General features: G+C 40.9%; 1 protein-coding gene across 4 annotated transcripts in view; it reads left to right on the top strand.

Annotated features, from left to right (window-relative positions):
* The window catches only part of KAT14 (lysine acetyltransferase 14), a 148,456-nt gene that overhangs the window by 69,988 nt on the left and 50,976 nt on the right, over positions 1-27,492 (top strand). The window lies entirely within an intron of this gene.

Genomic DNA, 27,492 nt, shown 5'->3' with positions numbered 1-27,492 from the left:
TTATTACCGTTTTCCATTTTCTATATAGCTTCTTCCTTTTTTTAACTCTCTTAATTTTATTCTACTCATCTCAGTTCAAGTCATAATACTTAACATTCTTTGTCTGTTCTCAACTATCCATTCATTTTTTCTCTTTAAACAAAACCTCTCCTGTACACTAATTAGAGTATGACGCCTTTAACTCTTTCCCCTAACCTGATAATACTTAATATCACACATAACTTGTATTGGGATTCTGTTTAGCACATCCTAAAGTCACACAATATATTATATAAAGAGAAAAAGAAAATTTTAATCGTACCTATTAATACTTATTTATATATTTATATCTTGAACATTTTATTCTATAAATGCCTATAATAACACAATCTTATGTACCTTACAGAATCCCTTTTTCAATTAAATTTACCCATTGTCTATAAATAAATTTTCTTTCTTCAAATCTTGCTTCCCATCATTGAGACTTCTCACCCCCTCCTTTCTCCCTTGCTTCTTCTTTTCCTTACCCTGTTCACCCCTTTGTCTTTCCATCTCCCTTTCCTTCTTGTGCTTTCCCCTTCCTGTTGTTTCCTTATCTTATATCCACCCTTCAACTCATTTTTATCTTTTTGGTTGTTTTTTTAAGTTTTAAAATCCCTTTTTCCTTTTCCTCTTCCTCCTTCTTCTCCCCAGTAGGGTCACATGTTCATCAAAAATGGTTCCTTCTTTGTCCCAATTATCCTGCTGCGCAATCAATTCTCCATAGGAATGCACCGCCATTTCTAGAGATTGAAAAAGAATGTCCAAGGTATCTTTCCAGTCTTGTTCTTCCTTTTTATATTTTAGATATTCAGTTTTAAATTCATCCAAAAGTGGTGCCATTATGAAGAGGAAAACTTTTTCCCAAAACAACCACCCGAGTGTTTTTAAACAAAGAAAAAAAGTTTCCCAAAAGATGCAAAATCACCAAACAATCCAGATAAACTATTTCATTTAGCACTTTTTCCTTCTTCCATTTCTTTTTCTGGGTTGCTATTAAATCACAAAATTCCAATTATAATATGTCTTTTGAAGTCTTATTAATGTTCAAATGGCTCTTTAAAATTCTAGGCAGTCTGCTCCTTATTCTCAAATTCAATTTTTTTCCTCTCCCTTCCCACTCACAGCAGAAGAAAAAATTTTCTTTAAATATTTAGAAATCCATATCCCTTTGGCATTAGCACAGTCTTTAGCATTTAGCATACCTTCAATGCGGGTTTCTGATTTCTCTCAAAGCTGTTCCGTTTGGAAGGAGAGTGAAAAGAAAAAAAGTTTTCCCTTTGATATCCATTCGCTCCTTACTCAGTCTGGGGACAATGTGTCTTTAATAGGTGTTAAATACCAGGATACTTTCACTGTTCCTTTGTCCCGGTCAGCAAAATCGGCTTCATTTCTTCACAAACCCCTCCAGCACATTTCTTTCCCCGGCTGGGCTCTTCTAAATGGCGGCCATAAAAGATCGCCGTTCAGTTGCCGTCGGAGAGGGAGATTTAGCCGGCTAGGGAAGAGAGATGCGATATCTCTCGTCCCTGCCAGAACCCCCCAGCCTTCACCACCTTCTACAAAGGTGGCTTAGCCCCGAAGCCAAGTGGCTCGAGGCACTCAGGCAGTGAACACAGGCAGAACCCGTGCAGAGTCACGGAATCCTGCCTGCACCGAAGCACCACAAGCTGGAAGTCCATTTTCAAAACTTAAGATGGTGTAGGCCAGTGCCTTGTCATGCTGCATTTGATCTGTAGCTGCTAATAGTGCCTGGGGTGGATTAATAACATTATCCCAGAGCTCCTTAGCCTTCAGGAAGCATTCCAATTTTGCAGCCCAAACAATATAATTCTTCTGTCCCAATCGAGGCAGAGAGCTTTCCTTGAACTCAACAGCCATCCTGCAAGCTTTCTTAGCTTTGTTCTCTTTTTCATTTAACATAGGCTGTCCTTCAGTCAGTCTTACTGTTATAGTTCAGTCTTACTGTGTGCTTGGTATGCTCTGGGCTCATAACCTCTCAGAGTTTGCAGCGATCAAACCAGCATACAAGTAAATAATTCAGCAGGATTCATTTATAGAAGAAACTTGTTTATGTACAATAATATAAAACTTGATGCATGTATACAATACCTATGCAGTTCTTGCTATGTGTAGCAAGTACAAGAAGCAGAAGCAATCAGAACCACCAGAACTGAAGCATAGAAACACAGAAGCTATATAACCACAGAAGCAATATAATATAGAGGCAAAGACAAAGCAACTCTTATATACAAATCAGACAAAGTAAGCCACGCTGTCAGATATGTGTATCTGCCATTCTGCAATGGAAGTAAGGTGGTGGGGAGTTTGGATTTGATACATTTAATTCTTTTCCTCTCTATGTATCCCAAATATCCTATTTCTTACATTGTCTTCTGTATAACCTTTTACATGATTTATAATTGTTGTCTGGTGCTCCCGATGCCTGGAAAATTCTAACCTCTTGGGGAGATGTATGGGAAGAAGGGGCCATGTGGATTGCAGTGCCAGAAGATAGCCCCAGGAAACTTTCCTTATCTGCTTTCTCAGAGACGCTGGTATAATAACATCTTCACACCTGTGGATTGGTGGAATCCACATTGGACTGTTGGGAGGGGTCTCTAATTCCCTTTATCCTAGTCGCATGCCCTGAGGAATCTCAGATCCTGCTTTAAATTTTGACTTGCTTTTACCTCCCTTTAATAAAAAGATTCCTTTTGAATATTGGAGAGGCTGGTCCTTACACACGCCCAGGCTCCTAGCTGTCTGGGTCACCAAACAGTTCCCATTGGCTGACCTGTTACCATGTCTGTTCAAATTCATGAACTCATTCTCAGACGCTCGTTGGGTCCACTGCACCGAAAAGACTACTCACATCACAAAGGGAATGAGATGTTTTATTTCTTTCCAAGCAGTAACATCAAGCAACATCTGAGCAATATCAGTTAAAGCTAGCTCTTGGCTTACCTTAGCCCAGAGCTGCATTTATGTAAACACAAGTATGTAATTATCTGATTACTTTTATTAACATCCAGCAATTAGACTTTACCAGCACCTGGGAGTAATCTTAAACATATGCTTCTCAGTTACCCCATGCAGTTATCTGTAAATTCCCATACCACAATGCTTCACCCCTTCCCAACCATCACCGTCACCAACTGGCACCAACACCACTCCACAACATTGTTCCGAATATCCCCATGCCAAACAAAAAAAAAACCCTGGCATCTGCCCCATGGCTTCATTGTCACCTTCCATATCCACGTCATCATTCAGCGTCTCAGCAACTCTGGTCCGGAAACAACGCAGCAAATGGCAAATGATCCCACGCATTTGAAATAGTCCATCACAATCTGTCACAAGCGACGCCTAAGTGAGTGGGATGTCCTGCTGGCTAACATCCCAGGAGTGTGGACTCGTGCAGAAACATGGAGGCATGGGCGGCTCTGTCGTGGATCACCAGAGATACACAACAGACGGCTCCCTCTACCAGGATTCAGTCTACAACAACAATAAAAAAAGTTAGACAATAAACTTGTCCTCGGGACCCGGGTTTATCAGGATAGTTGATGTGGAATCGTTGTATCAGTCTATTTGCACATATGTCGGTGGATTTTATCCATGACACTTCTGTTTTGAGATATCCCATCGTACGACGTATTGGAGGGTTTTCCTCTTCACTCGAGAATCAAGTATCCTATCCATTTCCACGTGACCAGTGTCCACAGGAGATGGATCGATGACTGACGATGTCATTTTATCTTCATATGGTTTCAGCAAACTTGTGTGGAACACAGGATGTATATGTCCTAATATTGCTGGCAATTTTAACTTCACTGTTACGGGATTAATTACTCTGGTTATTTGGAAGGGGCCTATGTATTTGGGGCCCAATTTCCTACTGTTTAATTTTAATTTTATGTATCTTGTGGATAGATATACACGGTCACCAATGTGGAATGGCTTATAGTCCCGTCTCTTTTTATTTGCCTGTGTCTTATATTCTTGAGCTGTTTTTTCTCGGGCTTTTGTTATGTTATTCCAACAGTTTTGTACATTATGTGACCATATCTAAACATTAACAGGGTCGTTAATCATTACATTGTAATTCCGGCATCAGAACAAATTAGATACCATTAACCGCTTAGAAAGGGCTATAGCCCATACTTTCATCAACTGCATTGCATCACCCCAGTCACGTTGCTGGTAGGACACACATGATCATAAGTACTGTTCCATCATTGCATTAGTTCTTTCGGTGGCACCATTGGTACTAAGATGGTAGGCCAAGATCAGTCCTTGACTCAACCCTAATAGATGGAGAAACTCGTGCCAAAAACGGGCAGTAAATTGTATTCCCCTGTTCGATATTATCCGCCTAGGCGTTTCATGTAGCCGATAAACATGTTTGATAAACAAACCTGAAAATTTCCTCGCTGAGGGTAACCCCTTACATGCGACAAAATGAGCTTGTTTGGAAAAAAAATAAAACAGTCCATATTACGGTATACCTTTTACTATTTGGGAGTTCAACAATGAAAATCCATAGCAATGTCTTGCCATGGACGTTGTAGTTCTGATATAGTCTGTAACAACCCTAACAGTTTTCCAACCCTTGGTTTCGATATAGCTCAGACCTTTTTGATATATTGCTCTACATCCAACCTTGTTAGTGTTTTGGGGACAAACCCCCAAGCAGAGTGCACAGCAGCAGTCAATCCAGGCAGCCAAATGAGAGAGAGGTTGGGCCCAAGAGTATACACACACTGGAGACAAAAACACTGTTTGTAGTTTTAAATAGTTGTTTAATTCACACAGAGTTTAAGCAGTGTCAATCAGTCCATATGTCATTATCCAATATATCCATCCAGTAACCTAGTCCATTAACTAGTCAGTACAATGTCTTTATCTGCTTGTAAATCTTCTCCTTCCGATACCTTTCTCTCGAAGACAACGCTGAGTATGCACAGGATATCAGCTCACCAAGTAAACAGTCCTTTTGTTCAGTAGAAACGGTATCCAGCACAGTAACCAACAAGCAATAACAAGCAGATGTCTCAAACAGGAGTAAACAGCAGGCAGCAGACAGCAGAGAGACCAGCGACCAGGAAGACCAGGAGCAGGAAGGGTTACGTTACTCTCACTGCCTTTTATTGCTGCTTGCAACCGCACCCTTAATTATCTAATCACATTGCAGTTTGGTGCTTAAAGCTACAAACACTTAAACCTAGGTTTATATATTTATTCACCCAAACCTAGTTGGTGTATCCATATACCCAACATTCTCCCCTTTTGGGTGATATAAATATATAATACCCTTACAATTTAAACCCATACTTTTCACAACTCTCTAGGTGCTTAATGGCACCTTGGGCTTTAGTAAAATTATCAGCTACATTGTCCTCCGACATGCAGTACTCCAGCTGTATCATTTTACTCTTTACAGATTGTCTAACGTTTAGGTACCTTAAATCTGTATGCTTGCTCCTATTTTTTACTGCAATATTTGTGGCCATTTGAATTGCTGCCGATTATCTTCATGTACAATTATAGGATAATTTACAGTTATACCCATATCATTCATCATTTGTTTATACAAAATTAATTCAGTACATAATAGTGATAAACAGGAGAATTCTGCCTCCATAGTAGACAAATTTATATGCTGTTGTCTTATTGACTTCCAACCTATTAATGTCTTACCCAGCATTATGGCTGTTCCTGAAGTCGATTTTCTTGTGTCTCTTTCTGATGCAAAACTAGCATCTGCATAAGCACTCAGTATTAGATCACCTTTTGGCTCTAGATACAGTGCATTGTGTAATGTTCCTTTAAGATATCTTAAGATTCTCTTCAATGCTATCCAATGACATTGAAGTGGATCATTATTATGTCGTGCCAGCTGATTAATGCTATAAGCAATATCTGGCCTTGACCAATTGCTAATGTATGATAAGCTACCAATCAAAGATTGATATATTGCCTTATCAAACTTGGGACTTTGAGCATCCATTTTGCAAATATCCTGACTCATTGGAGTCTTTGCAGGCTTACAAAGTTCCATCTTATAATCTATTAGCAATTTAGATATCTTATCTTCCTGAGATATCTTAAAACCTTTCTGTGTTTTCAGTATATTCAAACCTAGATATTTCTTTATCTCCCCTAATTGCTTGATTTTTATTTTCTTTGCTAATGATGCTATTATTTTATTTGCTTCATCATTAGTCTCAGTAATCAAGGCAATATCATCCGTGAATAATAATAATAATGATATTTTACCATTTGTCTCCCTTTTAAATAGACATGGATCGGCTAAACCAGCTTTAAACCCTATATTGTTCAGTTCCTTTACAATATACTGGTTCCATTCATAGCCCGATTGTTTAAGACCATAGAGGCTCTTCTTTAACAACCAACAATCATTATTATTTTCACCTTTAAATCCAATAGGCCTTTTCATATATACAGTATGTCTTAGTGGAGCGTGCAAGTAAGCTGTTTCCACATCTAAATGGTTAACTATATATTTCTTGCTTGCTGCCCACACTAAGGCTGCCCTTAACGTTGCTGCTTTAAGACTAGGTGCAAATACCTCATCATAGTCATTGGCACTTTGTCTAAAACCTTGGGCTACTAATCTTGCCTTATGGATTATATTTCCATCCTTATCAGTTTTTATCTTAAAAATCCATTTGCAGCCAATGGGTTTTATACCAACAGGTAATCTCGCATTTTCATATACCTTCATATCCTTCAAGGATTTCAATTCCTTATTCATAGCTGCATACCAACTTTCCTTATCTTTAGAAGGATACTTTTGTATTTCATCCACAGTATTTGGCACTCTATTTACCTGGCACACTGTGTTAGCCTGGTATCTATCAGGCGGTCTAGATATTCGTGTAGTTCTTCTGGGAATTACAGGGCTTGTATGAGGACTTTTTTGAGTTACTACCTGTTCATGTTCCTCAGCTTGCTCAGCTATTTCTTCTATTTCTTCTTCTATGGGCACAATTTCTTCCTGTATTTCTCTCTTTACTTTATTCTTAACGTTACAGGGATACTTAATGGGATTTCTATAGGATTCAATAATCACTTCTTTATTGTTATCCTGTTCTAACTTATCCCATCCTACGTGCTCTAGAAATTGGGCATTAGCACTACATAACACCTTAGATGTGCCTTTCTCCCAAAATCTATATGCCCTATGGTTAGCTTGGTAACCAACGAAGAAGAATTGTTTAGCTCTGTGTTGCCCTTTACGCCTGAGTTGTGTAGGGATATGCACCCATGCTGGTGCACCAAATGTGTGCAGGTAACTCAGATCAGGCTTCCTGTCATGCCACATGGTAAATGGTATTTCACCAGTAGTTGAGTTAACAACGTTGTTCAATATGTTATTAGCACACATTGTGGCCTCCCCCCACACAGAATCAGGTAATCCAGAATCAGTTAACATTGTTCTAACCATTGCCTGTAGTGTTTGGCCTCTTCTCTCTATAAATGCGTTGTGTTGTGGTCTGTATGGTGCAGATTTCTTGTGCTCTATTCCAGCTGCCTTTAATCTATTCTGGAATTTGCTGTTAACAAATTCCGTACCATTATCTGTCACCAAGGTTATTAGTTGCCGTTTAGTCTTTCTTTCTGCAAACTTTAACCAGTTGAAGAAATGTTGATATGTTTCAGTTTTGCTTTTCATTAAGTAGCAAAACCCATATCTAGAGTAATGGTCCATAATGCTCAGTATATATCGAGCACCCCCCATACTGGGTTTCTTTGGACCTATAATGTCTGCAAATACTACTTCTAAAGGTTCTTTAGCCTATTTGCATTTAGCCTATTTGCAGGCAATATTTTACTCTTATCTTCACAGCAGACATTACAACGCAAATATTTATCACAAGGTTTTAACCTTATTCCTTCAGATAACTCTACTGTACGTTTTAGCATTTTAAAATTTACATGCCCCAAACGCCTATGCAATAAATGGATACATTCATTATGAGGCTTTATATTGTTAAATACAGTCTGTGCCTCCCCTTTCTTACTATCATGTAAGACATACAATGCTCCATTTAAAGCTGCAGTTACCCTTTTGTTATCTTTTTCCAGTATGCACTTATTATCCTTAAATGTAACTACATAACCTAGTTTATCTAATACTCTTACAGAAAGTAAGTTCATCTTTAACTGTGGTACATACAACATTTTTATATTCTGGTTTAAGCATGGACAATATGCAATACCTTCACCCTTGGCCTTGAGGTGCCAGCCACTTGCGAGTGATATATGATGAGAGCTTGTAGACATTTTTATAAACTTTGTCTTATCTCTCGTGATGCAGTGGGATGCACCACTGTCCACCACCCATAAATCATTCTTCACATCACAGTTGCTAAACATGGCTAGTTCAAAGGATTTCTTTGGCTTTTTTACATTCTGGCTTTTTCCTTTTCTGCAGAATCTTGCCAAATGTCCTCTGCCTCCACAATTAAAACACTTTTTAATTGTGTATGCCGTTGAAGATAAATTCTCTTCTTCCGGGTGCTTTACTTTACATAGCTGGTTTCTTTCAAGCTTTGAAGATAATTTCTCTTCTTTATTAGGCTTATCTTCTCTCAGCTGGTCACGTTCAAACCTTCTTCTGGCTTCTTCTAATAGCCTGCCGGTTATCTCAGTTACTGATAAACTGTCTTTTGGCAATACCTCTAAAGCAGTCACAAAATCATCATAGCTTCGATCCAAAGAAGACAGTATAATGTATACTTGTTGCAACTCATTAAATATAAGCTCTTTTTCTTGTAATTCCTGAAAAATGCTTTTCATACAGTTTAAATGAGTTAACATGTCTCCATTCTTCTCAAGATGTGTTCTAAACAGCTTCCGTGTAAGATTGATATGAGCTCCTACACTGTCTCGAACATAAATCTTTCTGAGACTCTCCCAGCAGTTTGCAGCATTTTCCTCTCCACGGATATGAATCAGTTGCTGGTCAGAGAGAGTTAATCCTATGATGCATAAAGCCTGCTCATTCTTTCGTTCATAGTCTTGTATCTTTTTGGCATCCTCTTCAACATTAGGATCTAAGTTAGATACATCTGGTGGGTTTGTTATTATGTCCCACAAACCTTCTCTTCGTAGAAGTAAACTACATTTCATTGACCATGAAACATAGTTTGTTCCATCTAGTCTGGATATCATGGACAGACTTGGCAAATTTACTTGTGCCATTGCTCTTCAGATGAATAACTATTCAACAAACAGTTTGTTTATACAGTAATGTGCAACTCACACCAAAACTCTCTCTGCTATAACCTGGTTAGTTAGACTGTGCTCACTGCTGGGCCCATAACCAATGTTAGTGTTTTGGGGACAAACCCCCAAGCAGAGTGCACAGCAGCAGTCAAGCCGGGCAGCCAAATGAGAGAGAGGTTGGGCCCAAGAGTATACACACACTGGAGACAAAAACACTGTTTGTAGTTTTAAATAGTTGTTTAATTCACACAGAGTTTAAGCAGTGTCAATCAGTCCATATGTCATTATCCAATATATCCATCCAGTAACCTAGTCCATTAACTAGTCAGTACAATGTCTTTATCTGCTTGTAAATCTTCTCCTTCCGATACCTTTCTCTCGAAGACAACGCTGAGTATGCACAGGATATCAGCTCACCAAGTAAACAGTCCTTTTGTTCAGTAGAAACAGTATCCAGCACAGTAACCAACAAGCAATAACAAGCAGACGTCTCAAACAGGAGTAAACAGCAGGCAGCAGACAGCAGAGAGACCAGCGACCAGGAAGACCAGGAGCAGGAAGGGTTACGTTACTCTCACTGCCTTTTATTGCTGCTTGCAACCGCACCCTTAATTATCTAATCACATTGCAGTTTGGTGCTTAAAGCTACAAACACTTAAACCTAGGTTTATATATTTATTCACCCAAACCTAGTTGGTGTATCCATATACCCAACAAACCTCATTTTAGGCCACCAAATTGGCATCTTGTCAAGTGTAAAGTTTTCAAAACACTGAAAGGCCCAGCCTGTTTCACATCATGGCATTGGGCTAATATATCCTCTCTACAACCAGATGGCACCTAGATCTTATCCCCTCTCCAGGCTAACCCTTCCTTGTATAAACAGAGTGTTCTATGCTCTTTGAGCCACTCATCTTGTTCTGTAACCTCCTGTAACATCTTTAGTCTAATTTCCTTTACCCGTATCATCTGCCCGTTACTCTCTCTCACATCATCAACAATAATTGGCTGAATGACATCTTCCCGGTCCAATTTATATTGAGGCAACCGGGACAGAGCGTCTGCCATAAAGTTTCTTCTCCCTGGTACATAAAGTAACTTGAATTTGAAGCGCTTAAAGTATAAAGCCCATCTAACTCGTTTGGGGACAGATTCCTGGGTTTCTGCAAGGCCTCCAGGTTTTTATGGTCAGTCCATACTTCAAATGGCTCTTTTATCCCTTCCAATAGATGTCGCCATGTACGAAGGGCCCACTTCACAGCGAAGGCTTCTTTTTTCCAAATAGCCCACCCCATTTCCATGGGGGTAGATTTTCGAGAAGTATATGCACACGGTTGTAATTCTGCATTTTCATTCTCTTGCAGCAATACAGCTCTAACAGCTACGTCACTAGCATCTGCCTGCACAACAAAGAGTGACTGGGTGTTGAGATGTTGTAGCACAGGTTCTTGGGAGAATAAAGCCTTTAAATTATCTAACGCTTGTTGACAGTTCCTGGACCATACAATAGGTTGATTTGGCTTTGGTTTCATCGTTTGATCTTTCATTTTCAACAACTCTGTTAAGGGTAACGCAATCCGAGTGAACTGGGGAATGAACTATCTATAAAAGTTTGTGAATCCTAAAAAGCTCTGCAATTGTTTCCTGGTTTTTGTGGCTTTCAATTCCAATACCGCCTTCACCTTATTAGGATCTATTTCCAAACCCTTACTGAATATTCTATATCCCAGATAATCCAATGATGTGCAATGGAATTCACACTTACACAGTTTTACATATAACTGGGTGTGGAGTAATTTATTTATTTTTGTTTAAAAGCAAACTTTATTGAATATACAATTAAAATAAACTCATACACAACATAGAAAAACAAAGAAAACAAAAAAACAACCCGAAACAAGGGCAATTCCATTATCGACAGTTTGTGGTTCCTTATTTGTTATCATTATTGATGTCATATTTACAATTAAATCTTAATGCGAGTATAGCGTGACTACCGATGTAGCTTAATCTCCTTTACAGTTTAATAATGTTTACTGTTGTATTATCTATCTTTGTTCTATCCAATCGTACCAACATTCTCAACTCTTGTAATATTCTGATGATTCTTTATCCTCAATTTATCCATTTCTGCACAATTTACTATTTTCTGAATAGTCATTTCCTCTGTTGGAATATAGGCTTATTTCCAACATTGTGTAAAAGCTAATCTAGCTGCAGTAAGTATGTGTAATAATTATATATTTAGCTTTTTTTGGAAGTTGTCTATAGCATATCCCTAATAGGAAGAATTCTGGTTTTAATTTCATCTGCTCAGCCGTAATTTCCTCCAACCATTTTTTGATTCTCTGCCAGTATCGTTGGGCTTCTGTACAGGACCACCACATATGATAGAATGTTCCGTGTTTCTTTTTACATTTCCAGCAATTCAGATTCATGTTAGGAGACATCTTCGCTAATCTTGGAGAGAGATGCCATCTGTAAAACCTTTTATAGACATTTTCTTTATATGTTACCAATTTTGTGATTTTATTATTCCTGGTCCAGACCTTTTCCCATTCTATTAGAGTGATGCTACGTCTGATATTTCTTTTTCTTTTTTTTTGAAGTGGAGGATGTACATTTATGTCTTGTTTTTCATTATAATTATTTTACAGTGTTTAGAAATACCTCTGTAGAATAGATATTTCAGTTACATAAAACATGCCCTCTACTACTTTGCTGGGCAAGATCCCAGGGTTGGTGCTACTCTTTCTAAACCCCAATGGCTATCTTCAAAAACCAATCAATTAAATCTTGCCACCAGTTTATTGGAAGGAAGACAGAAAGCTGTTGCTGAATGACTTGGAAATTTTTCTTAGGAAATATACAATCTGAGGCCTGACATTTGCACAATGAGTTACTATAACTCACTTGGGCTTGAGAGTTCTTTTTAATGAATAAATTTTATTAATTTTACAATTAAAACAAACCAACAACACATACACAAATGAAAGAAAAGAAAGAAAAAGAAAGAAAAAGAAAGAAAAGAAAAGAAAATAGAAAGAATAGAAAGCAATTAGAAACATTCTCCTTAGGGCTGCTCAGAGCATCCAGAAGTGGGTGGTGCTTCAGTCTCTGCATTCATAGGCTGAGCTTAATTTTGAGGAACGCTCCTCCTCCACCACTTGTCTCCACCACAGCATTGCCCAGTTTTTGCTCAGCCTCGTGCGAGACAGGCAGTGCATAGACTAGCTCCTTGGCCGATTCAGGATTTGTTGTCTTCAATCGCAATTTCTTCTGATTTCAGGTTTGATTTGTTTTCTCTCTCATTTAGCCCTGCGCAAGTGGTCTGTTTGTTTGCTATTCACCCTAGGGAAGCGCTGTTTTGCGCCCCCATGGGTGGTAAGGGGGAGACCCAGTAGTGCCTTCGCACTACCTCCCTTCCCAAAACCTTACCCTGCCTGTGTGCCGCTTTGCTTTGTTTGAGTTTATTCCGCCCTGAGAATGCCGTTCCTGCAGGGAAGGGATAATCCCCCCCCCCCTTCCCTGCCTCTCTCTTTCCAATTAAGAGCCTCGGTTTGCTCTTGGAGGAGAATTCCACACTGAACTATCTGCGGAGCCCTCGCATCGTTGCGGCTGCCATTTTGAAAGCCTCCTCATGGCCGCTGCCATTTTGTTTGCGCCTTTTCCTGCTGTGTGTGCTCTCCGCTCTATGTTACAGGACCCGTAGGCCTGTTTCAGAGCGATTTCATCTCTCCCCTTGCATTTGCAATTGAGGTTCTGACTATTAATTCTGGATTAAATTGTTGGCTTCACCACAGCTCACTGCCAGCTGCTCAGTTGCAGCAGCAACCCACGCCCAGTGTTGCCTGGGAAGGAAGGTTGCTAAAGGCCCTACTTTTCCTCTGCCTTTCTGGGCCTCAGGCGTTCTCCTTTCAGCTGTTTGGACTTGTTGTTTTTTGGCTAATTGGTTACCTTAATAATAATAATAACAATAATAACAATAATAACAATAATAATAATAATAATAATAATAATAATAATAATAATAATAATAATAATAATAATAATAATATAAGTTAAAATACGAATGAGGGTGAAATATTATCAGGGTTCCCGGTCTTGCTACAGATTGGTCCCTGGGCACGCCAACCACCTTCAATTTGACTCATACCATATTCTGCAGTACTCGTATCCTCATAGAAATGGCAGAGGGTAATACTTCTAGAGGACCTTCTCTGAAGGCTAAATCTAAGACCCATCACTTGCACAGACAGGCTAAGGAGACCTCCAAAGCCTCCCAGAGGGGTGCCCTGAGGCGACATAGGGCCCTGGAGAAGGAGATTAACAGACGCTCCAAAGAGGCCCCTGTTACAGTCCTCCCACCCTCCACTCCCTCTACATCTGCTCCCCCCCTCCTCCAGATTTTTCCTCACTATCCAGGCGCAGCTCGCCCTCTCAGGGCCAACAGGCGCAGATTACTGGAACTCCGGCTAAACAGGATCCTGAAGCCACCTTCACGCCTACTGCTGCTGGCCTACACCAAGAAGAACTGCTCATAGAGGAAGTCCCAGAGAAATTACGATCCTGGATGGAGCTGGCTATCCGCCAAGGCATTGCGGCGGGACTCCAGTAAATAGCCAGGCCTGGCCACTACATGGCAGCCTCGGAGCACGAGTCTCAATCCGTAAGATCCATTCCCAGATCGGAACCGCTCCATGGATAGGTATCCCTGCAGGGGGAGGTTGCCCCTACAGTAAGGGAGGAGGAGGAAGAGGAAGGGGACCTAGATCTAATCAGGGAAGAAGAGGAGTTTGACTTGGGGTCTGTGCAATACAGCGAACCCCTTTCTGAGGTAGACCCATTAGAAGGGGAGATGTCCGAGGACAAGGGTCTTACTCCCGGCCAACCCGCCTTTGTGGGGCTATTCAAGCCACAATTATTCAAGTCCCTCCTTTTCAAGGCCAAGAATATTTCGAGCCTAAACACTCAGTCACCATCTGATCCCACTCCTCTTGCTCCGGAAGGTCCAGAGGACTCCATCTTTAAGCAGCCCGTAGTGGAGGCTGAAGTCATCCCAACTCCTCTCATTTTCTCTGACCTGGTGGTTAAACAGTTGGCCTCTACAGCGGCGCCCCCTGCCCCGTCGGCCCATGACAAAAAATATTTCAATCTGGACCCAGAATTTTCCAATTTATTGGGTACCCCTGAGGTTGATGAGATCATTGTGGGTCTAGCCTCTTCCTCCACCCTCAGTGATGCACTGGAGGCCCTGAGGCCAGAGGAGAAGTGGGCCGAGCTGGCCTCGCGCCGAGCACACCAGTCGGATGCCTGGGCAATCAGATCAGCCACGGCCGCCTCTTTCTTCACCCGTTCATCCATTCGCTGGCTCTGCCAGCTTAAATAACACGTTCCAGTGTCCAATGTCAGAGCGCATCAGGACATAGCCAAGATCACGGCCGCAACTGAGTTCTCCGCCGATGCCACCTATCACACTGTTAAATTCTCCACCAGAGCGATCTCATCACACATCACAGCCCTGACTGGTCTGGCTGAAACATTGGCAGGCAGATCTTAAGAATAAGGTCAAATTGGCTTCCGCTCCCATCGTGGGAAACAAATTGTTTGGACCATCTTTGGACCCCCTATTAGTGGAGGGCTGCAACAAGAAAAAATTTCTTCCCTCCTTCACCCGGAGGTGAGAACCTAGAACCTCGCAGCCCTTTCGTAGAGCTCCCTTTCGGCCCTTTTACCAGGCCCCTTTCTCCCCTAGATATCAAAGGCCCCCTCCCTTCGGGACGGGTCAACCCCCAGACAGGGCCGACTCATCTGACAGAAACAGAAGGGGCAGTAGCTACAAGAGGCCTTTTCGGGGATCAAGTAGCCGGCCCTTCCGGCGCTCCAGATAGGCCATATGACTCCATTCCCATTGGCGGGCGTCTTAAAGCCTTCGCCAACCAGTGGGCCTCCTTTACTTCTGACGCCTGGGTCAAGGACACCATCAGGTTCAGTCTGGCCCTCGAGTTCCAGTCCGCCCCTCCCCCCCGATTTCTTTATGCCATGTCCTCTCTCCAAGGACTGCACTAAGCGTAACTTCATGGATTCAGCTATCCAACACCTAATTGACATAGAGGCCAACGGGTCCCTCAGGCACAACGAGGGTGGGGTTTCTACTCCCATTTGTTCATAGTCCCAAAGCACTTGGGGGGATGGAGAGCGATACTGGACTTAAAGCGGCTTAACCGCTATCTGGTATACCATAAGTTCAAGATGCACACATTGCAATCTACCCTATTGGGAACTAGACAAGGGGACTGGTTGTCATCCATAGACCTCACAGAGGCATATCTACACATCGCCATCCAGCCTTCCCATCACAAATTTCTTTGCTTTTGCTATAATATCCACCACTTCCAATACGTGGCACTTCCATTTGGTTTAGCCTCCGCCCCTAGAACCTTTACCAAGGTTCTAGCTGCACTGGCGGCCCACCTCAGGACCCTCCCGGTGCATCTTCACTGTTACTTGGATGACATCCTCATACTATCCCACTCTAAATATCAAACAGTGAGGGACACCCAGGTTACCCTAGCCGCTCTCCAGGAGCATGGGTTTCTTATCAATTGGAAGAAGAGCCAATTATCCCCTTCCACCAGAATAACCCATCTGGGGACGGTGATTGACACCCTGAAAGGGAAGGTGGTCCTATCTTCGGATAGACTTCTCACTATCCAGAAATAAGTTAGAACCGTCAGGCATCTCAGGAGGGTTTCCCTTCTGAAATTATCTCAATTACTGGGAAAAATGATTTCATGTATTTCCATTATTCCCTGGGCCCGTCTACACACCAGATCCCTCCAGTGGTTCCTGCTTCCATACCAGAGATCCGGCACAAGCAACTCAAAACTCAAGGTCAGGGTTCCACCAAAGGTCCTCATGTCCCTCCTTTGGTGGAGCAAATTGTCCATCAACAAGGGCTGCCCCCTCAAGGAGCCCCAAAGACTCACCGTCACCACAGGCGCCAGTCTGTTCGAATGGGGCGCTCATGTTCAGTCCCTCACATCACAGGGCAGATGGTCAGCGACAGAGCGATTATGCAACATAAACTGGCTGGAACTTCACGCCATGCACCTGGCCCTTCGCAACTTCCTCAGGTACGCGGCTACCACATCCTCATTCTCACAGACAATGTGACGGCCAAAGCACACATCAACAAGCAGGGGGCACACAATCATTACGTTTGATGAGGGAGGCCAAGCGCCTCTGCCGTTGGACAGAGTCCAACCTCCTTTCCATCAGGGCAGAACACATCTCGGGACTATCAAACATCCAAGCAGACTGGTTGAGCAGGGCTACCATAGACCAGTCGGAGTGGCACCTCCACCCATCACTGTTCAAGGAGGCGGCATCCATCTTCGGGCAACCGGTAGTGGACCTGTTCGCCTCCCCCCTCAATGCCCAGCTTCCAAGATTCTTTTCAAGGTTCCCATCCCAAGGGGCGGAGAATCACAATGCTTTACGTTGCCCTTGGCCCACGGGGCTACTGTATGCATTCCCCCCCAGCGCTGATGCCCAGGGTCATCCAAAAGGTTCTTCACGAGAAAGCAGAACTGCTTCTCGTAGCACCTTATTGGCCCAGACCTCCTTAATTTACGGACCTCCGCAGTCTCTCAATGGCCCCACCCCGGAGGATCCCATCAGACAGGATCTCTCTGTCTCAGGGACCACTTCTCCCACCCAGACCCCCAGTGGCTCCAACTAACCGTCTGGAGGTTGAGCAGGACCACCTGAGGAGGGAAAACCTATCTAGCAGGGTCATTGACACTATACTAGCAGCCAGACAACCCTCAACTATAAGAATCTACAACGCCACATGGTCCATTTTTTGTAAATGGTGTGACAAGCTCCAAATTGACCCCGCTTCCCCTTCCATTGCTTAAATTTTAGACTTCCTGCAGGAGGGACTCAGTAAAGGGCTGTCCCCTAATACATTAAAATGACAGGTAGCAGCCTTATCAACCGTCATCTCCTGTGAAGGAGCTGATTCCCTTTCTCATCACCCCCGTATTCGGGCCTTTCTTAGAGGGGCCACCAATTTACACCCTCCAACTCTACACCGGTACCCAACCTGGGATCTTAACAGAGTCCTTATCTCACTTACAAAAACCCCTTTCGAGCCCTTAAGGGAAGCATCTCTATAGTTTCTAATATACAAGGTAGTCTTCCTTGTAGCGATCACATCAGCCCGTAGGATATCGGAGATTGCAGCCCTATCCATTAGAAAAGACCTCTGTTTTTTTTCACACTGATCGAGTGGTCCTCTGGCCTGATCCTACCTTTTTGCCCAAAGTCAATTCGGTTTTCCACAGAGCTCATGAACTTATCCTTCCAAATTTTTGCCCCAAGCCATCACAGGAAAGGGAAAGGCAATGGCACACACTGGATGTCAGACGCACTCTGCGCGTTTACATCAAGCGCACAGAGTCCTTCCGAAAGTCAGAGGCCTTGTTTCTTTCCTTTCAACCCAAGATGCAGGGGCACAAGGTATCACCGTCCACCATAGGCCGTTGGATAAGGGTGGCAATAGCCAGGTTGCAGGCCTTACAGGTACCCAGAGGTATCTCTGCTCATTCCACCAGGAGTGCGACAACTTCGGCAGCCTGGGCCACCCAGGCACCAATAAATGGAATCTGCCGGGTGGTGACGGGGGCCTCCCCATCACCTTTTATCAGGCACTACAAGATCGATGTGTTTGCCTCAGCTGAGGCTTCCTTTGGTAGAAAGGTTCTACAGAAGGTTTTTAGAGAACCCGAGGTGGCTACAGACCAGACGATGCCACACCTGTAGGACAGGCCCAGCTGTGGTATGTCCCACTTCTGGATGCTCTGAGCAGCTCTAAGGAGAAGGGGCATTGGTACTTACCTGATACCCCCGTTCTCTTTGAGCTGAGAAGAGCATCCAGCCCCACCCAAATTTCACCGCCTAGTGGGGTCTTGTTTCGGCCAATGAACCATTAGTTAGTTAGGATGAGAGCATGAATTTTTTTCCTCTTGTCTTCGCAAACTGGGGAACACTGTGGAGGAGACACATGGTGGAGGAGGAGCGTTCCTCAAAATTAAGCTCAATCTATGAATGCAGAGACTGAAGCACCACCCACTTCTGGATGCTCTGAGCAGCTCAAAGAGAACGGGCGTATCAGGTAAGTACCAACGCCCCTTCTCATCTTCCACAGTTTGTAAGATCTCTTTTTTTCCCCATAACCCTTAATTTATGCCATACACACACACCTAATCTTTACATATATCTATATATCACTGCTATAGGTTTATCCTATCCTCTTTTGCCTTGTAGTGTAAAATCTATCTTTGGTCAATCCAATTGTAGCAACAGTTCCAGCTATCGTAGTATATTGAGGTATCTTTTTTTTTTAGTGCCAAAGTTAGTTTGTCCATTTTTGCACAACTTGAGATTTTTTGGATGATCATTTCGTCTGATGATGCCTGAGGCTGCTTCCAACATGGGGCGAAGGCTAATCTGGCCGCTGTTAAGATGTGTATTGTTATGTATTTCCCTTTTTTGGAAATTTGTTTGTCAAAGATCCCTAACAAGAAGGACTCTGGTTTGTATTCGATCTGCTCTTTTGTCATTTCTTCCAGCCAAATTTTGATTTTCTTCCAATAACTTTGGGCTTCTATACATGACCACCACATATGGAAAAAGGTTCCTTTTTTTTTGCATTTCCAGCAAATTGGACTCATTTTGCAGTGTATCTTCGTTAACCTCGAAGGAGGGAGTTGCCATCTATAAAACATTTATAGGCATTTTCCTTATATGCTACCGATTTTGTGATCTTATTATTTCTACCCCAGACCTTTTCCCATTCCGTTAAGGTGATGCTGCGTCCTACATTCCTACTCCAGGCAATCATGTTCCCTTTTACAATTTCTTCTTCTGATTCAACTTCTAATAAATAATTATAAACTTTTGTTATTTTTTTTTGCCTGATCCTAATAAAATTTGATCTAATTGCTGGAGCTTGTTGTTGATTCCGAATTCTTTCTTATCCTGTTTGTATCTACTTTGAATTTGAAGGTATGCCCACTGATCAATTTTTTGTCCTTGCTCTTGAAGTTCTTGCCTCGATTTCAAATTTCCTTGTGTGTCCAATAGGTCCTTATATTTAATCATTTTGGTGATATCCAAATTGTTTGGGTGAATCATCGCCTCTATTGTTGAAATCCAGATTGGTACTTTTATATAGTGTTTTTTCCATATTTTCTTCCAATTAGTTAATAATGAGTCTCTGATTAGATGTCTATGGAAATATTTTTGACTAGTTTTCCCTACATCCCATAGAAAAGCATGCCACCCCCTTTGCAAATCATGGCCTTCTAAAAATAATATTCTCTTGTTAATTAAATTCACCCATTCCTTCAACCATACTAACGAGGCAGCAATATAATACAACTCCCCTGCCCTTCATATCCTGCATTGCTTTTAAATTTATTCTAGGTTTTTTCCCTTGCCAAATGAATTTAACAGTTATTTTGTTGAGTTCTTCAAAAAAAAAATATTGTAGTTTAATTGGGATCGTCTGAAATAGGTATAGGAATTTAGGATGAATATTCATTTTAATGGTAGCAATCCTGCCTAATAATGAAAGTTGCAGCTTACCCCATGATTCTAAGTACTTCTTTACCTGTTGCATCAATTTATCATAATTATTTTCTTTGAGTGTCTTGCAATGCGCTGTCAACCATATTCCTAAGTATTTAACTTTCTTTGTCACATGTGTTTCCATAACTTCTTCTAACTGTATTTTCTGTTTTTCTGTTAAATTTTTAGTCATTAATTTGGTTTTCTTCCTATTAATTTTGAGTCCTGCTACTGCTCCAAATTGTTCGAATTCATTCATCAATTTTTGTCCTCTATCTATTGGTTCCTCAATAAAAAAGATCATATCATCCGCAAACGCTTGCAATTTATATTCTTCTTTCTTGACCCTTAATCCTTTTATATCTGGGTTCCGTCTAATTCATGTTAATAATGTTTCTAATGATAATATGAAGAGGAGGGGTGAGAGTGGGCAGCCCTGTGTAACTCCTTTTTCTATTTTTATTGGGCGGGTATATTCCCCGTTTATTATAATATTAGCTTGTTCTGTGTCATAAATAGTTGTTATAATACTTTCAAATTTGGTGCCTAGGTTCATATTGTAAATTTTTTGGATTAAAAATTGCCAATTTAAATTGTCAAAGGCCTTCTCTGCATCTAAAAACATAAGTGCAATTTGTTTTTCGGGGTGAGCTTCATAAAATTCTAGGAGATCTAGTACTGTTCTTAAATTATTCCTGATTTGTCTGGTCGGGAGAAATCCATTTTGGTCTTCATGTATATGCACATTTAACATTCTTTTTAATCTACTTGCTATAATAGAAGTAAATATTTTGTAATCAGTATTTAACAATGAAATTGGCCTATAATTTTGTATATATCGGGGATCCGAATCCTTCGGGATCAGCGAAATCAATGCTCCCCTCCATGAGTCCAGCATGCTGGCTGCCAATAAAACATCGTTAAAAACTTCTACCATAAGAGGTCCAATTTGTTCTGCAATTGCCTTGTACAACTCCCCTGGGATCCCATCTGGGCCCGGGGTTTTGTTGTTTTTCTGGTTCTCTATTGCTGATTTCAATTCCGACCAACTAATGTCTTTGTTTAATAGTTCTACCATTTCTTCCCCAATTGCTTTGTCCTTCACTTCATCTAAATAGTTTCTTATTCTATCCTCATTAACATCTTCCTTTTTATATAAATCTTCAAAATACTTATGGGCAATTTCTTTTTTCTGTTCTATCTCCTGCTGTATATCCCCCTTACTGTCTATTAGCTGATATATCAATATCTTTTCTTTCCTTTTTTTTAAGTCTATATGATAGCCATCTCCCTGGCTTATTAGCATGCTCGAATAAGTTTGTCTAGTCAGATTCAAATTCATAATCATTTTCTCTTGTTCAATTAAATTCAATTTGTGTTTAGCTATCAATTTGTGTTTAGCTGTTTTTACAATTTTGAATCCTTTGGGGTACTCTGTAATTGAGTTTCTAGTTCCTTAATTCTTTGTTGTAATTTCTTTTGTTGGGCATATTTTTCCTTATTTCTCTTGGCATTATACGAGATTGTTATACTTCTTATTACTGCCTTCATTATATCCCAAATGTTTTGTTTCGTGGTTTCCCCATTATCATTTTCCTTTAAAAAATAATTTAATTCCTCCTTAAGTTTGTTGGTATATTCTTTTTCTCTTATTAATTGGGTATTTAACGTCCATCTTTTCTTTGGTTTTGCCCTACCATTCCATATTATCTGAATTGGATTATGATCTGCCCATTCATTAGGTAAAATTTCAGTCTCTTTTATCTCATTTGCTATTTCCCTGTTCATCCATGCCATGTCGATCTGTGTCCATATTTGATGGGGATTTGAATAGAATGTGAATTGTTTTTTCTCAGGGTGTAATCTTCTCCATATATCAATCAAGTTTAGCTCCTTCATCATTTCCCTACAAATCTTAGGAAGCTCTCTTCCCCCCCCCCTTATTCCTCCCCCTGTTACTATGGTCTTTTTGATAATCAGCAACAGAGTTGAAATCTCCTATGATACAAATATGTCTTTTTTCCAATCCTACCATTTTTCCACACAGATGATTAAAAAACTCTTTGATCTCCATTCAGGGCTTAGATTACCACTAAGAGAATTGGGATGGCATTGATCCAGATCTGCAAACCCAGAATTCTTCCCTCAGAATCTGACCATAATAACTCAGCTTTCAAGTCCTCTTTTAACATATACAGCAATCCTTTTCTTTTTTCCTGTGTCTGCTGGTGCGGTAAATAGCTTCCCTAATTTCGGGCATTCTAAGTGTTTTTCATCTGTTTTCTTTATATGAGTTTCTTGTAGGCATATTATATCAGCGTTATGTTTGGTTAATTTAGCTAGTATCCTTTTCCTTTTTATTGTCGAATTTAAACCATTTATATTAATTGATAGTAATTTTTCTTCTTCTTCCATTTATTTAATTCTGTTTCGCTCTTTGTCTTATAATGACACTTGTGTCTGAAGGTGTGTAGATTCTTCTGTCTCCTGATGTAGAAGAGTATTTCCTTGGTTTCCTGCAATTCCATCTTTATTTTTATAGCCACCATGATCTTCCTGGGAGTTTGTTTCCAATTCCTCCTTACTGCTCTGATCTTCCAGACCCACCAGCCGTTCATAGAAGTCCTGGAACTTTTCCATGGAATCTATCTTAATTTTCCTTTCTTTCCAAGACACTAACATCCCTTCTGGGATAAGCCATTTGAATGTAATTCTTTTCTGGTTTAAGTAAGCTGCTAGAAACTTGTAATCTCGCCTTTGTTCTCTTACTCTTCTCGGTATCTGTTTGAGAATCACGATTTCTTTACCTTTGTACATGATTGTTCCATCTCTAGACATTCTGTAAATAATATCCCGGACACTTCTTCTTGTAAATTGTATATGGACTTCTCTTGGGCATTTGTGGCATCTCGCATAATTGGTACTGACCCTATAAACTTTGTCAAACTCCCTTAGGATGTCATCTTTGTCCTTCTCCAATAATCCAGCCAGTATTTCTGCCATTAGATGTTCCAAGTCTTCTTCTCTGGATTCCACCACATTTTGGAATCTCAGGTATATAGCTGTCTTGTCCATCTCTAGGAGGACCAGTGAGTCCTCCATTTGTTTACTCGCATTCTTTAGTTCTTCATCTACCCTTTCTAATTTCCTTTCCGTTCATTCAGTCCTTTTCTCTACCTCTTTTATTGTTGCTTCATTTTTCTCCAAGGCCTGCTGCAATATTCCAACTTTGCCCTCTACTTTGAAGATGTCCGCTTTCATTTCTGCCTTTAATTTCCCCATCTCCTCTTTTAGTTCATTAATGTCTGCTCTCGTCTCGTTATGGTTTTTCATCATTGTCTCTTGCAGCTTCGTCATCGATTCCTGTAAGGTCAAAAACATTGCTTGGATGTTGGCATTCGAGATGTTAGCTTGTTTCTCTACTGGTAATGTTTTTTCTATGGTTTTTTGTGCCATAGGTGAAGTTGTTACCAAGGTAGTTGTTAGTGTTGGGTTGACCTTCCTTCCAGTTTTCAGAGCTGTAGTAGTTGTGGAAGTCATTTCCTTTAAGATTTGTTTTTGTTGTTGGATTATGTTAAGTATATTATCCCAAATTAGCATTCAGTGATATAATTTCTATGTTAAAGTTGACCGGTATCTAATTACTTGATCTATCTGTCTACTGGGTAGCTGTATTCTTAACTAGTTACTGGGATGTATATTTTATTTTAGATCCTGATTCTAAATCAAATATATAATTTGTATGATCTGTGCTCAACCTCTATACTTCATGTAATAAATATTTGTATCAAATCCAACTATATCTAAATATTATAAATCTATATGTATATTTATCTAATTTTATCTTAAACGTTAAACATTCTTGAACACAGCTAATATTACATTCGTAATTATAGTCACACAATAAATTGTAATATTAATATATAGAACCCTATACTTATTAATTAACTAATACTTAATGTTCTTACTATTTCACCTATATATCTGGTCAAAATATAACAATCTCTGTTATTAATAAGTCAATTAAATCAATTAATTCAATTATTTAACAATCTAATACAACAATCAATATTTCTTTACTCAGTATGCATATTTATAATCATTATAAAGAGAGAATAAAGAAAGAGAGATAATTCAACATAACACCAACCTAGTAAAAAAGAAGGAAGAAAAAAAATTGATCAGATATATACAAGAAAAAAGGGGAGTAAATGGAAAAGAAAGGAGGGAAATCTAGAGGTAGGATTTTGGTTTTCCGTCTCTCAATTTAAGAGCTTTCACTCCAAACACACCGGAAGTGGGGGGGGGGGGAATGCTGAATAATAACTCCAGTTACATGGTATCCCCACTCATTCAGAAGCTTCCAATTTTGCTTTCTATCTCAACGTTCCTAAGTTCAATTGTCCTGGTTTTCTTCAGGGGAAGAAAAAAAAAAGCCTCCTCAGATAGAACAGTATTCTCCCAAAGATCTGTTAAGTAGTTTGTATCAGTTAAATTAGTTATATTGTTACAACCACTTCAGCGTTTCTAAGTACCGCCTCTGGCGCCGTGCTGTCTTTTTTCCTGTCGACTTCGGTCTTCTTCCCGTCTCCGGTTTAATAAAATCTGTCCAAATAGAAATCAAATGAAATAGTCTGAACCCTCCACGGCTTCCAGGCTCTTTCCAGATGCTGATCTCCCAATCTCATAGATTTCCCTTTTTATTCGTTATTGTCCTCACTTTCTCTTCTGTCTACCGAGCCCGTTCACTTTCACTTGTCTCGGCTTCGCTTTTAGCCGCTTTCTTTTAGGGCTCCAGACAGACACTCGTGACACTTACAACAGCCTAATACCAGTCTGTAACTTTCCAATCCTCCTCTCTGCCGCTATTTTTCTCTACCACTCTCTTCCCAAATGATCTCACAAACTGTCACTCACTCATTTCTTTGTATCGGTGGCAGTCCGGACTTCGGAGCCGCCATTAATAGGAGGCTGTTCTTGCTTGTTGGGCTCTGGAGGGATTCCTCTTCGCTGCAGGGGGGTTGCCTTCCCCACACTGCAGCCTGAGGCTTCCCCACACCGGCACGAATCTCTCCGGGACTCGAGCACCCTCAAAGGATCGCGCCAACCGCAAGAAGAGATTAGCTGAAACCATGAACGGGCTTCTGCACCTCTGCTCGTCCTTGCCTTGCCACCGCTGCTCCTACGTTTGATATTTCTACTCCAAGCTATCATATTGCCTTTGACTACTTCCTCCTCTAATTCTATCTCTAATAGGTAGTTGTAAAATTTGGTTATATTTTTTGTGTCTGAACCTAGTAAGATTTTATCTATTGTTGTGGCTTACTGTAGATTCCAAAAACTTTCTTATCCTGTCTATATTTATTTTGTATTTGAAGGTAAGCCCACCGGTCAATTCGTAGCCCTTGTTCTTGGAGATCTTGCCATGATTTTAAAGTTCCTTGTGCATCCAGTAGGTCTTTATATTTTATCATCTTGTTAATATCCAGATTGTTTGGATGTATCATCGCCTCCATCGTTGAGGTCCAAATCGGAATCTTTAGATAGTGTTTTTTTCTTTCTTTTATTCCAATTAGCCAATAAAGAATCTCTAATTACATGTCTGTGGAAGTAATTCTGATTGGTTTTCCCCATGTCCCATAAGAACGCATGCCACCCCCTCTGTAAATCATGGCCTTCTAGAAATAATATTCTTTTATTCGATAAATTTACCCATTCTTTCAACCATAGTAAGGAAGCTGTGCTGTGATATAATTCCCAATTTGGGAGTGCCATACCCCCCCACCCCGCTCTTCGTATCTTGCATTTCTTTTAAACTTATTCTTGGTTTTTTCCCTTGCCAAATAAATTCTGCTGTTATCCTATTACTGTAGGATATCCTATCCTACAAAGTATTTTTTATGTATTTTTATTGGTACTGTCTGGAACAAATAAATAAATTTAGGAAGAATAGTCATTTTAATAGTGGCATGGAGTAATTTAGTTAGAACACTCCGTACTAATTTCACGTGCTGTTCCATTGACTCGGTGTAAATTGAAATATTGTTCAAGTACACCAACACTCCATGGTACAAGTGTTCATGTAACACCTCATTGATCAATTGCATAAATACCACGGGAGCTCCCTGTAGTCCGAAAGGCATAACATTAAAATAAAAGCTACCAAGGGGACAATTGAAGATAGTCTACTCGTCCCCAGGCCGTATTCAAACACGGTAGTATGCCTCCCATAAATCCAGTTTCGTAAAATATTTCCCGGTAGCCAAGGTAGCCAATAGCTCACTAATCAATGGTAGGGAATATAAATTATCCACACAGATAGTATTCAGACCCCTAAAGTCAATGCACAGGCATAAACCCCCATCCCTTTTCTCCCTAAAGAGGACGGGGGCTACATATGCGACTGTCCTGTTTGGATGAACTCGCAAGCTAGATTTTTATCCAGATGTTGTCTCATTTCGTCCATTTCTCTCAGGGTCATTGCGTACATGCAGGGCTCTGGGAACTTCGCTCCTGGGATCAATTTGATTGCACAATCAGTTTTTCTATGGGGTAGCAGGGTTTTGCACTCATTTTTACTAAACACCTCTCCAAGATCTTCGTAAACCTCTGGGTATGATGGATTATTGGGCTCGGTTACCTTGGCCACCATCTCCTTCCTCTGCTTTGGTTGGGGAGGGTCAGGACCTATCAATATCAGAAGTTTACGGAAACCCCCTTCCCACCATATTGTAGGCTCCCATTTATATAACTACACTTAGCCAAGTATAATACACAAGAGATCGATTGTACTGTAATATGTTATTATACATCTGAATGGGGTATTGAGATTTCACATCTTTTCACATCTTAATAAGGTAGTGATTTTGTGTTTATCTGCGGTTTGGATGGCCCAGGGAAAGAAACTATTAGTTAGTCTAGTGGTGTGGGATTTTATTGACCTAAAACGCCGTCCAGACGGCAGCAGGCCAAAAACGCCGTCCAGACGGCAGCAGGGTGTGAGGGGTCTTCTATGATCGCCTTGATTCTGCCTTGGCAGCAGAGGGTATCCTCTGATTTCAACCCCCCCGGACTATCCCAAGTGCTCTTGGGGGTATGTTCTCTGATGTTTAACTCCCCGTATTTCATACGTAATAATTCCAAAGTGCCAGCCCCTAGGCTAATGGTGGAGGTGCTCCATTCATCTTCATCTGCTATCCGACGTTCCTTTTGCCAAAGGCAAAAAAGTAGGAGGCTTTCTTTGTGTACACCTCACACCCATGTTCTCCTGAAAATCTAGTCCACTTTTTTTTTCTCCTTCTGAATTTTGGGTCTTACAACCCATTGGGAGTCCTCTTCGCTTTCTCCCTTTGCATTTCTTGTTCCACCAGCAGGTGGCGTGTCATCAGGTTAGACTGGGAGCTTCTCATTTACTCCCCTGTCCCCTGGAACAGTCTCCCCTCCTTCCTCCACTGCAGCCAACTGCAAGCCTTCATCCACATCAGTCCCCTCAGCCATCGTTTCACAGTTCACTGTATTAGGAAAAGCAGTTATCTGTGAATTCCCATACCACAATGCTTCAACCACCACCACCCCAAC

The sequence above is a fragment of the Pseudonaja textilis genome, chromosome 3, assembly GCF_049901715.1.
Source record: "Pseudonaja textilis isolate UNSWEBS1 chromosome 3, rPseTex1.2, whole genome shotgun sequence".
NCBI classification, from domain to species: Eukaryota; Metazoa; Chordata; class Lepidosauria; order Squamata; family Elapidae; genus Pseudonaja; species Pseudonaja textilis.
The sequence above is the reverse complement of the archived record's forward strand: the minus strand, read 5'-3'. Positions and strand labels throughout refer to the sequence as shown.